This window comes from Petaurus breviceps, unplaced genomic scaffold (assembly GCF_028583685.1).
Source record: "Petaurus breviceps papuanus isolate PSGF00001 unplaced genomic scaffold, PetGlider_PUasm1.0 90897, whole genome shotgun sequence".
Taxonomy (NCBI): domain Eukaryota; kingdom Metazoa; phylum Chordata; class Mammalia; order Diprotodontia; family Petauridae; genus Petaurus; species Petaurus breviceps.
In genome coordinates this window covers 386,326-402,017 of record NW_027187374.1, presented here as the reverse complement: position 1 = coordinate 402,017, position 15,692 = coordinate 386,326, and the positions used below count along the sequence as shown (strand labels likewise).

At 40.0% G+C, this 15,692-nt stretch overlaps 1 protein-coding gene and 1 long non-coding RNA gene across 5 annotated transcripts in view; one reads left to right on the top strand and one right to left on the bottom strand.

Moving 5' to 3' along the window:
- Positions 1-870, bottom strand: part of PKNOX1 (PBX/knotted 1 homeobox 1) — a 182,667-nt gene extending 181,797 nt beyond the window's left edge. For 2 of the 4 annotated variants that reach the window (XM_069074818.1, XM_069074819.1), the window contains exon 1: positions 731-869. The gene's annotated coding sequence lies outside the window, so the exon portion shown is untranslated. Of the gene's footprint in view, positions 1-730 lie in introns of all 4 variants that reach the window. The other 2 variants (XM_069074820.1, XM_069074817.1) reach the window with 2 other exon arrangements.
- A 107-nt stretch (positions 871-977) lies between these two features.
- On the top strand, positions 978-4,565 carry LOC138151379 (uncharacterized). The gene is made up of 2 exons (XR_011165804.1): positions 978-1,429; positions 3,685-4,565. It is a non-coding gene; the product is annotated as an uncharacterized lncRNA (long non-coding RNA).
- The last annotated feature ends 11,127 nt before the right edge of the window (positions 4,566-15,692 follow it).

Below are 15,692 nucleotides of genomic sequence, written 5' to 3'. Positions count from 1 at the left end.
ATGCATACAAAGCTGCACCAAGCTGGGTCAATTTAAGTAGCAGGGATAGAGCGAATCGCCCAACCAGTCCCTTTAAACCGCTGTGATCCCTAACACTTTAAAAAAGACACCCTCCCCCCCCGCCCCTCCACCCCCCCCCCCCCCCCCCCCCCCCCCCCCACGCCCCCCCCCCCCCCCGCCCCCCCCCCCCCCCCCCCCCCCCCCTTCCCCAGCTCCCTCCCGCCGAGCTCCACCCCCCGCGGCGCCGACAAGCGCGCCTCCCCAAGCCCCCTCCCCGGCTCGGCCCTCCCCTCCCCTGCCGTCCACCTCCCCCTTTTCCCCGCCCCGTGCAGGAGCGCGCGCAGGGCTCCACAAGGGACGGTTTAGGAGCGCGCGCCTCGCAGCGGGGCCCAGCGCGGAGGCCCCTTCCAGAAATTTCCTCCTCCATAAGCTCACGTATTAAAACAAATACTGTTTAAACCCTATCAAGATTGCAGAGTGAACCACCTCCCCCTGCCTTCTCTTTACCCCCGCCTTTCCGGTCCCTCCTGCATTCAAACGCGCCCCCCCCTCCCCTTCTCCGTCCCTGCTCCATGCCCTTGGGCGCGGTTTATGTGGCATCTCTTCTCCCGACGAACGACCTGGGCGGCAGCAGTGGGGCGGCGGCAGGGAGACCGGTGTGATTGATAGGGACGGCGGAGAGCGGCGGCGGCGGCGGCGGCGGCGGCGGAGCGGTTGAGTGACAGCTTACCTGGGTGCCAATCTTCATCACACTGACAAGCGGCTGCAGCAATCGGGACCCGCAGTGCCGCACCCGCGTCCAACCGTCACGCCGACGCCGGGCCACGCGACACAGCCTCATTCAATGGAAGGAGGGCTACGCCGACGCTCACCTTATCAATATTCAAAGAAAAGGCGGGGCCTTCGCAGAGGAGGCTCCTCCCACCCCGTGAGTCTACGAACAGGGGGTGGGGACTCTGGGAGAAGGGGCGGGCTGGGAGGGAGTTCTGAACTCATCCTTCCCTTTCTAGGTTCGCCTGCCCCTCCCCCGTCCGCCTCCATGCTTAAGATTAACAGGCCACACCCCTAGTTTTTTTTGCTGCGCAGTGAAGGAGGAGCCTTTGGCCACGCCCACTCTCCATCTGACCTAAGTTCGGAAGGTTTTTGAAAGTGTGTTTGTTGGTTGGGTACTTGAAGTCCTAACCGACTCCTTTTTTTATTCGACCACAGTCCCCGACCTTCCCTAATCATAATCTCCTGACTATCCTTCAGATTTGTGCAAAACCGGAGAGAGAAGATCTTTAGGTGGACAAAACCTTCTTCAAACGGGAGGAGGGACTACTACCAAGATGCTGCTTTCCCTCAAATGCAAGAATTTCACCCTGTTGAAACAATTAATTAGCTTTCTTCTCTCCCATCACCAGACCAAATTGCGGCGCATATTAACCTAGTAAGCTTTTGCAAATTATTGCAGATTCCTTAAAAATGAAAAGTTCGAATTGACAGCAAAGTAATCACTCGGGTGATTTCGAACAAGACCACCAACACAAAATTCGAGAGGGACTTTACAGACTTTCCTGTTCGAACTTTGGGCTGCATTTCTTCTTCAGAAATTGAGAATTCAAAGGGACCTCGATGTCCATCTTATCCAATCAGTACCAAAAAAAAATAATCCTATTTATGGGATACATGGTCCAGTTTTTGCTTAAAGACCTCCCTTTGAGGAAGACCATCCTATGGGGAATGCAACTTGTTCCATTTTTGAATGACACTAAATTGTTTGTAAATGTTTCCTTGCTTGAAGCCTCAATTTTCTTCTTTAGAATTTCTGCCCATTATTCTTATATCTACCTACTGGAATCAAAACAAATACTTGAGAATAGCTATCAAGTCACTTTAAGTCTTCTCATTATGCTAAGCCTTCCTCAGTTCTTTCAGTAAGTTCTCATATGTCATGAACAGAAGGCCCTTCACTGTCCACCTCATAAATGTCTTAGCTTCTAGGTGGAACTTAGAAGCACTCTATATGTGGTTTGAGCAAAGTAGAGTAGAATTGGCCTATCTATATCCAAGAGAGCATTAGCTGGAGTTTGTTTTTGTTTTGTTTTTTTGCTTCCATGTGAATTCATTTGGGATTTATTATGAAAGCAAAGAAACTAGCAAATATTAAGTATAAGTGCTAGTCTTATCACCATTTTACATTTGAGGAAACTAAGGCTGACAGAGTTTAAGTGACTTGCTCAGTCACACAGCTAGTTAAGTGTCTAAGACAAAATTTGAACTTAAATCTTCCCGATTTCAGGCCTAGCACTCAATCTTATGTGTCATATAAGCTGCCTAACCCATTAAAACTCTTATCTCTATGCTTGTAATTATGAAGTTGGTTTTTTTAAAACAAAGGGCAATATTTTATGTTTACCCAAGTGATCAAATGGATATATGATCTCATTAATTTGGAAATTCCATTTGGGGTGCAGATTACAGAAATACCTGCCCATCCTGTTCAGTACTTACCTATGTCTTCCCATAAGTCCACCAAAATGAGGATGCTATCCGTACACAAGGATTACCTGTGGAGCCCTCTTATTCCACCAGTAATGGCTTAGTCTCACTATGTAACCAGCTCATCTTCTTTCCCTAGCACACATTTCCTTGATGACAATTTTTATTATTATTCTTCCTTGTTTATTGGTTGCTATGTGTTTACATCTACCATGTGTCTCTCCATTGCCTTCTGTGTAATGCTTTTTGTTTAGTTTTATTGCTGTTTGGAGGGGGAAGGAAAGGCAATTTGGGTTAAGTGACTTGCCCAAGGTCATATGGAGTTTTTGTGTTAAGTGTCTGAGGCCAGATTTGAACTCAGGTCCTCCTGACTCCAGGGCCGGTGCCATGCCACCTAGCCACCCCCATTTTAACATTTCTTAAAACAGTAGTATTCCATTATATTCATATACTATAATTTGTTCAGCCATTCTCCAATTAATGAATGCTCCCTTAGTTTCTGGTTCTTTGCCACTACAAAAAGAGCTGCTATTAGATAGGTTAGGCATATAGGTAATTTTCCACTTTCTTTAATCTCTTTGGGGCATAGGCCTACTTGTGTTATAGAAGGGTCATATACCAAACTGGTAACTTTCTGGGCATAGTTCATTCTCAAAGAGGACCAATTTAAGACATGCCCCATGAAATATATCAATGCAATTCATTATCATATGAGGTAAATCCTGCTAAAACATTTTTACATTGATTAGTTTTGCATTGAAGATGGATTGTTATGCTTGTATAATCTGAACTGAGGAAAAGTAAGATGAATTAAATTTTGTGATATTTGCTTAGATTTTTCTAGAAAACATTTTTAAAAAGTGCATAATGATTGAAAAAAATAAAATAATCTGATCCTTTTATATGTACAAGTATATCTGTTTTCCAACAACCCCTCTAATATTCACCACTTTCCTCTTTTATCATTTTTGTCAGAGTGATAGGTGAAACAAAATATCAAAATTGCTTCAATTTGCATTTTTCTATTAATGATTTATACATTTTTGATATTTTGTTGATAGGATGGATTTGTTCCTTTGAAAATGACCAGTTTGTACTTTGACCACTTATCTGTGGAGAAATGTCTCTTAGTCTTATAAATTTGAATCAGTTTTTTGTGTTTCTTGTATATGAGTCTTTTATTTGTTAAAAATTTTTTCCTAGGGCAGAGCCAAGATGGCAGAGTACAAGCACAGCCTTCCCTCAGCTCCAGCTTCCACCTTCCCCAATCCATGTAAAAAGGGGACTCTAAACAAACTTTGGAGCTGCAGAACCCACAAAATGACACAGAGAAGCTAACCTCCTGCTGAGGACAGCCTGGTAAGCCAGCAGGAAGCGGCCAGTGCAGCGCTTTGGGAGTGGAGCCCAGCCCCACGCCAAGGCTTTAGCCCCAGGTCGGGCCTGACCAGCCACCAGCCAGAGGGATTCCAGATCAGCCGGAGCTGTGGCTGTTTCCAGATTTATCAACACATAGATGCGAAGGACAAGGTGAGAGGTCAGTGCAGTCTGGACTTTGAGACCCAGAAAGTGGGAGTGCGTGGCTTTTGCCCCCCGGGACAAGAAGCCGCTGATATGCTGGCACAGCCAGCCAGAGCCATGTGGCAGCTTCAGCTCCTGGCCTGCAGAGTGTAGGGGGACCAAGCACCAGTCTGAGGGGTAATCACTCTTGCTTTAACCTGCTTAGATATGGATTGCAGTCTAGGGTAGAGGTCCTGGGGTGTATGTCCAGCTTGTCAGAGCATGTGGAGACCTCAGAGAGGGCACCCATCTAATACCTCCGGCAACTGGGAAAACCCCAGCGTTTGGGATGAAAGATCCCCTCTCTGGTGGCACAGTCCTACTGTGGCAAAAAGTCCAAGGGTCAAGTGACTGAGGGGTGACATGACCAGGCAAAAGAAACAAAGCAGACAGAAGCTATCAACATTACACTCCTATTTTGGGGACAAAAAGGAGCAAAGCATGGAACAGGAGGAAAACAGTGAAGTCAGAAATCCTGCACAAAAAGCTTCAAAGGAAAATACAAGCTGGTTACAGGCCATAGAGGACCTTAAGAAGCAGATAAGAGAAGTGGAGGAAAAATTGGGAAGAGAAATGAGAACAATGCAAGAAAATTATGAAATGAGAGTCAACAGCCTGACTGAGGAAAATAATACCTTAAAAATCAGACTGATTCAAATGGCAAAAGAGGCTCAAAAAGGCAATGAGGAGAAGAATGCCTTAAAAAGCCAAATTTGCCTGATGGAAAAAGAATCTCAAAAGCTCAATGAGGAGAATCATGGCTTCAGAATTAGACTGGAGCAAATGGAAGCTAATGACTTTATGAGAAATCAAGATGCTGTTAAACAGATCCAAACAAATGAAAGAATAGAAGGCAATGTGAAATATCTCATGGGAAAAACCACTGACATGGAAAATAGATCCAGGAGAGATAGTTTAAAAATTATTGGACTGCCTGAAAGCCATGACCAAAGTAAGAACCTAGAAATCATCCTCCAGGAAGTTCTCAAAGAAAACTGCCCTGATGTTTTAGAACCAGAGGGCAAAATAGAGGTTGAAAGAATCCACTGATCACCTCCTGAAAAAAATCCCAAAAAGAAAACTCCTAGGAATATTATATCCAGGTTCTGGAATTCCCAGATTAAGGAGAAAATATTACAAGCATCCAGGAAGAAACAATTTGAATATTGTGGAAACACAATCAGGATAACCCAGGATCTGGCAGCTTCTACACTGAGGGATCGAAGGGCTTGGAATATGCTATTCCAGAGGGCAAAGGAGCTGGGATTAAAACCTAGAGTCACCTACCCAGCAAAACTGAGTATCATGTTTCAGGGGAAAATATGGTTATTCAGTGGAATAGAGGACTTTCAAGCATTCTTGCTGAAAAAACCAGAGTTGAATAGAAAATCTGACATTCAGATACAAGAAGCAAGAGAAGCATGAGAAGGTAAACAGGGGAAAGAAATCATAAGGAGCTTATCAAAGTTGAACTATTAACATTCCTACATGGAAAAACAATAACTGTAACTTATGAAACTTTTCTCAGTAGTTGAAGGGATTAGAAATATATATATGGGTCAACCTTATCCCCATTGAATGGGTCAACCTTATCCCCATTGAATTTGACTTGAGGAGGGAATGAAATACACACTAAAAAGGGTATCTCACCCTCCAGGAGAGTAGGGGGGGAAGGGGATGATAGGGGGGATGATGGAAGGGAGGGCAGGCTGGGGGGAGGGAAGTTGGAAGTACCCACTTTTGAAAAGGGATGGGATCAAAGTAGAGAATAGAACAAGTGGGAGGTGGGATAGGAGGGAGGGAAATATAGTCAGTCTTTTACAATATATCTACTATGTTATTGTTTTGTATTAGCCACACATGTACAACCTATACTGAACTGCTTATCTTCCCAGTAAGGGTGGGTGACAAGGAAGGAAGGGAATGAATCTGGAATTGAAAGTTTTAAAATCAAATATTCAAATATATATATACTATTATTAATACCATCTTACATGTAATTGGGAAATAAGATATATACAGGCACTGAGGCATAGAGATCCACTGGAAAAGTCGAAAGGGTTATATTATGGGAGAAAATATGGGAGAGAGCAGATTGGATCAGGGGATACCCTGTGGGATTGCTATTTTGGGGGCAGTGGGTAGGGGAAAAATGGGGAGAAAATTTGTAACTCAAAATCTGGCAGAAATGAATGATGTAAATCAGAAGTTAATAAAGCATTTAAAAAATTTTTTTTTCCTAAGTTGCTTGCTTCCCTTCTGGAGTTGTTTGTTAAAAAATAAATTTTTAAATGTTATATACTAAAAATTGTCCATTTTGATAACTTATTTCGTCCCCAACTTTCCCCCTGTACATAAATCTAAAAGGTAATTTCTTCCTTGTTCCTTTAATTTGTTTACAATGTAACTTTTTACCTAGGTCATATTCATTTGGATCTCAACTTGGTGTATGGTATAAGTGGTTGGTCTAAACCTATTAACTGCCAGAATGCTATCTGTAGCAGCAAGCACCCCAGCATCCCTAGGGTGGCTGCCAACACAGGTTCTTAGATCTGTTTTTCTAAAGGAAAGCAACTCAAAATTTGTTAACAAGCTTATTTTAATTAATCAAACATATATTGTTTACCTAGTTCAGGGGAAAAAAGGTCAGCACCCTGAAATTCAGAGTAGAATACAGATACAAATACAGATAGAAGTTACAAGATAGAGAAACAGATCAAGCAGACAGGCTTCCAAACTGTCCAACCATTACATCCATACCAAATCACAGTTACCAGAGAGGGAGCATCAACATCTAGGTTTTTCAAAGCCAGGGGGCTCTCAACAGCTGCCCAGAGTCTCATCTGGTCAAATCACACAACACTTCTCAAAGTGAGCCCCAAAGCAAAGCCTCACATCAGGGATTATATAGCCTTCTCCTGGGTCAGAGAATGTAACCATCCAATCACACAGCATCAAGGTGTGGGCATTCCTGAAAACCAAGCCTCCTGCCACAGGCTCCATGTGACCACATTCAGCCTATTAGGGGGCAGAGTATATTTTCAAATCAAGGAAGGTTCTTAGAGTCTCTTAAGCTTATCAAAGGGCCTAGGGGCAGGGAAGATCTTTTCCATTACCCTATCCCATTTCCCCACCAGTTTTTATCAAATAATGAGTCTTTCCCTCAGTAACTAGAGTCTTTGTATTTGCCAAACACTATAATTTTTATTTGCTTCTCTGTGTTGTATACCTTAATCTGATACAGTGATCAACCTATTTTTTTTTTTTTTTTGCTTTTTGGAGGGCAATTGGGCATCAACCTATTTTTTTAAGCAAAACCAAATCATTTTAATTATTACTACTTTATAGTACAGTTTGAGATTTGGTACTGATAGATTCCCTTCCTTCCTATGCTTTAGATACTTGATTTTCTAGTTATTTTTATATGAATTATGAATTTCATTAATATTTTTATAGGTTAATAAAACATTATTTTGGCAGCTTGATTAAATATGCAAATTTAGGTAGTATTGTCATTTTTGTTAAATTGGCTCAATCTATCTATAAATAATTAATATTTCTCCAATTATTTAGTCCATTTTAAATCCTGCAAAGAATATTGTATAGTTAGATTCATAGAGTCTCTGGGTAAATCTTGGTGGTTCCCAAATATGCTATAGTATCTATTGTTATTTTGTATAGAATTTCTCTTTCTAGCTCTTCCTGCAAGATTTTGCTGGATTCTACACACACACATACATACACACAAATTTATATGAACTCATGTCATCCAATTTTTTTGGAGTTACTAATTATTTCAATAAATTTTAGTTGACTCTATAGCGTTCCCTAAGTATGCTATCATATTGTAATGTTGCAAAAAATCAGTAATTTACATTTTACCTCAAATTACTTACTATTTCCTCAATTTCTTTTTCTTGGCATTACTACAGCTAGGTCTCTAATTTTTTTCCATTAAATATAGTGTTTGTTTTTGGATTTAGATAGATATTACTATATTAAGGAATGGCCCATTTATTTTTATGCATTCTAGATTTTTTTTTTTATCAAAAAGAGTGTTTGATTTTGCCAAAAGTCTTTTCAACATCTTGCAATATAATCATATAGATTCTTAAATTTATATGATTAATATGATTTATCATGTTCATAATCTTCCTTATGTTAAATGAACTTTGCTTTCCAAGTGTAAAATCTTCCTGGTCAAATTGTATAATCTTTCTGATATGTTGTTGTAGACTGCTTGCTAGTATTTTTGTTGTATTTTTTTCAATCAGCAAAAATCCTCTTTATCATCCTCCTACCTTAAACTCACACCAATTGAGAACAGCAACAACAAAACCACTTGTTAAAAACATGTATTGTCAGCCAAAATAAATTTCTGCGTTGTTCATGTCAAAAGAATATATATCTCATTCTTCACTTGGAGTCCTTCAAATATTAGATTGGTAGCATGTTTCATTATTAGTCCTTTGGATTTGTGGTTGGTCATTATATTGATCAGAGTTCCTAATGCTTTCAAAGTTACTTGCTTTTAGAATAGTGTTGTCATTGTAGAAATTGCTCGCCTAGTTTCATGCATTTCACTCCTCAACATCTCATACAAGTTGTCCCAAGTTTCTCTGGAACCATCAACTTATTATTTCTTATGGCACAGTAGTATTCCAACATATTTGCATACTGTAACTTTTTCAACCATTCCTTAATTTATGCACATACCCTCTTAGATTCCCATTTTTTTGCTACCTCAAAAAAAAAAAGCTTTAAATATTTTTGAACATCCTTAATGAAGTTTCTTTTTTTAGGACTAACCACTTCATTTACCCTTCCTCTCATTCCTTCCCTTCTCCTCTTTCCTTCCTATTTCCCTGTTGAGTGTTATAATTATGTGTATGTGCATGCATGTGTATATGTGTGTGTTTTTCCTTCCTTTTTGACAGTTCAGATGAAAGTGAGGTTGAAGTGTTAGCTGCTCTTTCCACTCCCTCCAATTTGTTTATATAGATATCTAATTTCACACCCTGATTATGTGAGATAATTTCCCCTAAACTTTATTTCCTTTACCCCTTTGTATTCCTCTTTCCAGTCTTCTCTTAAGATGATCAAGACATAATAGAACCAATCCCAGGCCTTGTCTGTTTATGTTCCTTCTATAACCCATGATGATGGGGATATTGAGTATTATGTTATTCCAGGATCTCTGGGAAAGGGTGGGAAGTTAGAAGCACTCAGTACTCTCAAACTGATTTAATCTAGAACAGCTCTGATTGTATCCCCACCCTCAGCTCTGCAAATTCCTTTGTTTGGTTCTGAGCATCAATAGAATACTGCTGTACTTAGCCCTTAACAACCAGCTAGAAAGTTCTGTTGGTTCAGAATAGTTAGAATGGAAGAGTTGTAGGCTCTCTTTTGGTTCAGAATTCCTGCCTTCATTAGTTATTCTTCTGCTAGCTTCAGACTGGGCTAAGTTTACTGTAATAGACCCTGCTCTGCTTCTGGAATCTGAGCTGCTTGTTTTTTAGCTTGTTCTTTTCTCAATATGCTACTTAGGGTCTCACTACCAAAAAACACCGCCCTTAGGATATAGGTTCTCTTTTCAGTCTGCCATGGATCTATAACCCAGAAGTGGTAGTGGGCACTGGATTTTATAGTTGCCCACCCATTTGCACACCCCTGTGATGACCCCATATGGATCTGGAGCCTCATCTCCTCCTGAGCATTAATGTACTCTTCCTGCCATGCTCCTGGCCAGACCACAAACCCAGTCAATTAATAATCATTTACTAAAAATCTACTATATGCCAGGCACTGTGCTAAACACTGGATTTACAGAGAAAGGCAAAAGATAGTCCTTGCCCTTAAGGAGCTCACAATCTATTGAGGTAAACAACAAACATACAAATATGTACAAAGTCTGTCTTATACATACATATATATGTGTATATATATATACATACACACATATACATATACCTATACATACACATACATACATATATAAATTAGCAGAGGGAAGGTACTAGAATTCAGAGGAATTGGGAAAAGCTTCCTGTAGAAGGTAGGATTTTAGCTGGAATTTGAAGGAGTCAGGGGAGCCAAGAGGCAGGGATGAGGAAGGAGAGAATTCCAGGCACAGGGAACAAATAGGGATGCTAGGACTTTTCTCCCCTCCCCCCAATACTTTACCTGGGCTTCTTGTGGCAACTCTATCCTATTTGGGTTTTGCCCCTCAGAAATCTCTCAAACCAAGGTACTTCTTCATGGAATTAAGATCTTTTCCCCTTTGTTTGATGTTTGGAGAACCTGCACTTGAGTCAAGCTCTACAAAGGAATGGTGCCTGCCTGATCTTGAGTATAGTGGACCTGACTAGGTATAATGTTAATAGGAGTTGAAAATCTTCCCTGCCTGTTAATAGGCCTCACATGGAGCTCAACAAGAGAAGCTTGATTAGGGGAGGCTTGTTGTTCAAGAAGGCCCATACCTTTTGTTAATTCGTCATTAGATAGTGGGTCACTGAGGGTTGTGATGCTTTCTTACCCTGAAGAAATATATATACTCTGAGGTTAGCATTTTGCTTTGGGGTTAGCTCATTGGAAGGAGGTTTGTGTAATCTGGTCAGACTCTGGGTAACCGTTAAGGTCCCCCACCCCTACCCCTAGCTTTGAAAACCAAGATGTTGCTGCTTCTTTCTCTGGTAATTGTATGTATAGCTTTGGTTAGACTGCTAGAAACCCTGTCTGTTGATTTGTGCTGTTTTCTCTGTCTGTATATATAAATATATATACATATATATATATATATATATATATATATATATATTTTTTTTTTTTTTTTTGCTTTTTGGAGGGAGGAAGGCAGGGCAATTGGGGCTAAGTGACTTGCCCAAGGTCACATAGCTAGTGTTAAGTGTCTGAAGCCAGATTTGAACTCAGGTCTTCCTGACTCCAGGGCAGGTGCTCTATTCACTGCACCACCCAGCTGCCCCCTCTGTCTGTATTTTTTTCTGCTTTGTAATTTCTGTTTGTATTTTCTCTGAAGTTCAAGGTGCTGATTTTTTTCCCTGAACTAAATAAATGATATATGTGTTTGATTGTAAGATTGTTGACCCCTTTTGAGTTGCTTTCCTTTAAAAAAGCAGATCAAAAAACCTGTGCTAGCAACTCTCCTGTGCACTGGTGTTTTTGGTCTTACACCCCCACAGCAGCGGCAAGTAGCGTTGTTGTTACACTAGGGCCCTCAGAGAAATTGTAAGGCTACTCTGATACTGGTGTATGCTTGGGATTCCTTCTTGCCCTAGACTAGAGTTTCATGACCTCTCCCTGCCCTCGGCCATACTTGTAGTCTTTCTCCCCTTCTGCTGAGCTTCGGGTTACTCTTATCCTGGATTTTCACAAAAGACTTCAGGGCTGGATTTTGCCTACAACCTTTCTTCTATTGCATGATTTGAGTCACTGGTGCCCCACTGAACCCTGCTTAGAAATCTCTGAAGTTTCTTTCTCTTGTGGGACAGGACTTAGTTCTAAACCTGTTGGGACTGGGCTGATTTCAGGCTCTGTTTGTCTGAGGTCTTGAGTGTTGCTTTGGGCCCTTTCAGAATGCCCCAAAGTTATTCTTTCTCTACTTGGAATCAGGGTGCAGCCAGAGAAGTAGAAAAAGCTGAGACTGGCTTCAGTACTGTTTGGCTTAGTCAGAGAATGCTCCATTGGACTGCCCAGACTGCAACTAAATTACTCTCCTGCCATTAGAATAGGAATATTATAATGTTCCTATTATGTAACTGGCCCAGGGTCACACAGCCAGTAATAAAGAAAAAAATGACAAATATTAGAGCCAGCCTGTCAAAAGATTTAAGAGAGCGAAAGGAAAGGAAGTAGAGGTACCTACTGGAGATGCCCTTCTCAAGTTTAGCTAAAAAAGGAAAGACAGATATGGGATGATAGCAAGGATAGATAGATGAGGTAAGGATGGTGAAGACATGGGCATATTTCTTAGCAGCAGAGAAGCATCCAGTAAATGAGAGATTGAAGATAAGTTAGAGTGGGGAAATCTGACGAAGATGAGATGGAAGGGATTGTTTTTCATGTAGATGGATTTGCCCTGGCAGGGCAATTTGTCCTGACAAGTGCCACTCATCATGTGAGATGGGTAAAAATGGACATAGTAGCTGAAAGCATCTAAGAGATGTGAGTTGGATAAGAGGGGAGAAGAGGAAGCTCTTTTCAAATGGTCTCAATTGATCCAGTGAAATATGAGGCATGATTCTTACCTAAAAGAGTAGAAGAGGGAGAGCTATGAGAAGTTTGAGGAGAGATAAAGAGGTTTGGAAGAGCTGCTGTTGAATAGGATAGTGAGTTAATTAGGGAGGTGTAAAAGGATCCCCAAATTTTTTTTCAATCACAGGCTTTTTTCTCTTCCCCTTTAGATATTAATTTCTGACTTTTTCAATTTATTTTCCAGAGATTGCATTATTTAATTTCTCTTATATTCTATTTATCTTAATATATTATATTTTTTGTACTCATATAATTCATTTGTTTTCACTGACATAATTGGGCAAAATAGTTACTAATAATTTCTTCTATTTCACTTGTGAATGTTGTTGTTGAGTCATTTCAGTTGTGACCAATTCTTCATCACCCCTTTTGGGGTTTTCTTGGCAAAGATACTGTAATAGTTTGCCATTGCCCTCTCCAGATTATTTTACAGATGAGGAAACTGAGGCAAACAGGGTCAAGTGACTGGCCCAGGGTTACATAGCTAGTAAGTGTCTGAGGTCAGATTGAACTCAGGAAGATAAATCTTTGTAACTCCAGGGCCAGCACTCTATCCACTATACCCAGCTGCCCTTTTGATGTGAATGCTTTTAAAAAAAAATCATTTTTGATTCAGATAAACTGGTTTCTCTTCTTTCTAAAAAAATTTTTTTTTATGACTTCTACTTTGGTGTTTAGAGTTTTAAAATGTATTGGGTTTTTTTTTTTTAGTTGCATACCTAATTCATTGATTTCTACTTTCTCTCTTTTGCTCATGAAAAATTTTAGAGATATGTATTTTCCTCTAAGGATTGCTTTGGATGCACCCCACATATTCTGATATGTTGTCATCACCTTTAATGAATTTATTTATCCTTTTTACTATTTGTTCTTTGATCCACCAATTCTTTAAGATTAAATTATTTAGTCTTTAATTGACTTTTTAAATATTTTCTTCAATGGCCTTTTATTGAATATACTTTTATTGGACTGTAGTCTGTAAAAAATGCTTTTAATGTTTCTTTTTTTTCCTGTGTTGGTAATGTTTTCAAATCCTAACACACAGTCAATTTCTAAAATTGTAATTCACAGAGAATATGTATACTTCTTTTGATTCCCATTCAGTAAACCAAAATTCTATTCAGGTTCTTAGTTTCTTATTTTTTTGGTTACATTTGTCTAGATCTGAAAGTGGTACACTGAGGTCCCCACACTTTTGTAGTGTTATTATGTCTCCCTGCTTTTAGATGCTATGGTATTCAATGCATTTATCTTAAATATTGATATTAATTTGGTGTTTGTGATACCTATATGCAAAATGGAGTTTACATTTTTAGCCTTTTTAACCAAGTCTAACTGTTTTTGCCTTGTCTGAGATCATGATTGCTACCCCTGCTTTGAAAAAATTCAGCTAAAGTGTAATAGCTTTTGCTTAGGCCCTTTAACTCGGAGCAAAGTTTTATGTTTGAAATGTGTTTCTTTCTTTTTTTTTTAATTAAAGCAATTGGGGTTAAGTAATTTAACCAAGGTTACATGGCCAGTTTTTTTTGTGTGGGTGTTAAGTATCTGAGGCCAGAACCGATCCCGGTTCCTCCCGACTCTGGGGCCAGCACTCTTACTCACTGTGCCACCTAGCCGCTCCTTGAAATGTGTTTCTTAAAAACAAATTGCTAAATTTTGCTTTCTAATCTATTCCACTCTCCTTTTCCAATTATAAGAGAGTTTCTTATTCAAGTTTGTGGTTATGACCATTGTGTATTTTCCTTCATCCTATTCACTTACAGTATTTCCTGCCTCCCCTTTGCAAAGAAGAGGGTAGTGAATGACAACACTAATGAGCTATGCTTGATGCAATCTTCTTCTGTTTCCCTTTCCTTCTTCCCTTTACTCAGACAACCACAGGGTCTTAGACTTTCTTACTTTCCTTTAAACCCCTTATGACTAAACTTTATATTAGTCTATGCTTCTTCTTATTCCCCTCCCATTCCCTCTTTCAGTTCTTTTAGTATACTATTGAACTGAATATATTTGTGTATGTGTATACATGCACACATGCTTCTTTGACTAGTTCAGATGAGTTTCAAGTGATCTTCACCGCCTCCATCTCTCCTTCCTTGTTGTGTAGTCTTCTACTTGTGCACCCAGATTATGATGGTACTTTCTTTCCCTTCCTCTTCCTTTTTTCCTATTGTATTTCTTTTTACCTCCCTTTTGTTTTCTTCTTGAAAAAGACCACTGAAACATAAAAAAGCCACTCCCAAGCCCTTTATCTTATTTATCTCTGTCTCCTAGATCCTTGATATTAAGGTTCTAATGGGGATACTTGTTTCTTCACCTATATTAGAATGTAAAGTCCCTTTCAACAGCTCAAATGTTTACCTTTTTGGATAAGAAATGAGGAGCAGATGGACTTCATAATAACCTGGAGAGACTTATATAAACTGATGCTGAGCAAGAAGAGCAGAAGCAGGAGAAATCTGTTCTAACAGTCATTCGCCTAAGAGCAGGAAAGAACAAGACAGGAAAATATCTGCATGATGTGCTGATGGTTTCACGTCCTCCTTGGTGGAGAGAGTAGGTTGCTGTAGGTGGGAACCTCTCTCCCAACCCAGACTTAACAGCAGTTGTTTGCTCAATCGCCAGAAGAGAGAGATCTGTGTGGTTTACTAATGCCTTTTATATGCACTTTGTTCCAGTTCATGGTTTCTTCAACACATAATAATCAGACAGGAAACAGACAAAGAATTCCTACATTTCCTGAACTAGAGGAAGGTTCCTGGAGTGGAAATATACATTGTATGATATTTTATTGCTTATTAGACTCCATTTCGTGACCTGGGGCCCATTTTGTAACTCTGAATTGTGTTTTAATTTTAATTCTGAATTTAAAAACCAAACTCCCCACTATGTCTTGGCTCTTCATGACTGTGTATCTTGATAAGTGAATGAGATGTCAAGGGTCAGACCACTGGATGGGCTTTCACTTATCCTACACTGATAGATAGGTCCCTCACCACTGTGCAATTGGGTAGGAGATGGTTCTTGAAGATCCCTATAAAAACCCCACCAAAATTCCTAGTCAATGGAACATTCAGTGTCAGTCCTATGGCTTTTCCCCACATTCAGCAGATACCTGGGGCTAAGCCTTTCCCAAAGGTATTACCAAATTCCCTAAAACCCTAACCCGGGTTATTCTCTCTCTCCTCCCCTTTTCTTTCCTAGAGGTTTTGTTGCTTGCACTGCTGACCTCTGGACTTTGTTTGTATCCACCACTGACATCTGGTTGTGGGTGTCAACATGCCATTAATAAAGCCTTCTATAATGATTCTTGGAGTCATCCCTTCTTATCAAAATCCAGTCAAGCCACCTGGTTGGATAAAGTCAAACCTGGGTAGATCATGAAC